The sequence below is a fragment of the Corvus brachyrhynchos genome, unplaced genomic scaffold (genome assembly GCF_000691975.1).
Source record: "Corvus brachyrhynchos isolate BGI_N302 unplaced genomic scaffold, ASM69197v1 scaffold69, whole genome shotgun sequence".
NCBI lineage: Eukaryota > Metazoa > Chordata > Aves > Passeriformes > Corvidae > Corvus > Corvus brachyrhynchos.
The window spans coordinates 4,518,908-4,519,201 of record NW_008240228.1 but is presented as its reverse complement, the minus strand read 5'-3'; the positions used below and the strand labels follow the sequence as shown (position 1 = coordinate 4,519,201).

At 48.3% G+C, this 294-nt stretch overlaps 1 protein-coding gene and 1 long non-coding RNA gene across 2 annotated transcripts in view; one reads left to right on the top strand and one right to left on the bottom strand.

Annotated features, from left to right (window-relative positions):
* Window positions 1-294, bottom strand: part of BCL11A (B-cell CLL/lymphoma 11A) — a 128,950-nt gene that overhangs the window by 76,926 nt on the left and 51,730 nt on the right. The gene's annotated exons all lie outside the window — the stretch shown is intronic.
* LOC108449373 overlaps window positions 1-294 on the top strand; it is a 20,898-nt gene that overhangs the window by 3,095 nt on the left and 17,509 nt on the right. The gene's annotated exons all lie outside the window — the stretch shown is intronic.

Genomic DNA, 294 nt, shown 5'->3' with positions numbered 1-294 from the left:
GGGAGAGAAGTTATGGTTTTTTTTTTTTTTTTTTTTTTTTTTTTGTGCAAGGAAAAAAAAGAGAGAGAGGGAGAGAGAGAGAGGGAGAGAGAGAAGGAGAGAGAGAGATGAAAAAAATGGCAAAAGCCCCCCTGAGCTGCAAGTTCAAGTGCGGACGTGACGTCCCTGCGAACTTGAACGTCAGGAGCCTGGATGGACAGAGACATACAAAACATGGGCAGGGCAAGCCGGGGAGAGGGGAGGAGGGAAGGCGAAGGCAACACCAATGGACACTCATCAGGGGCGACATGAAAA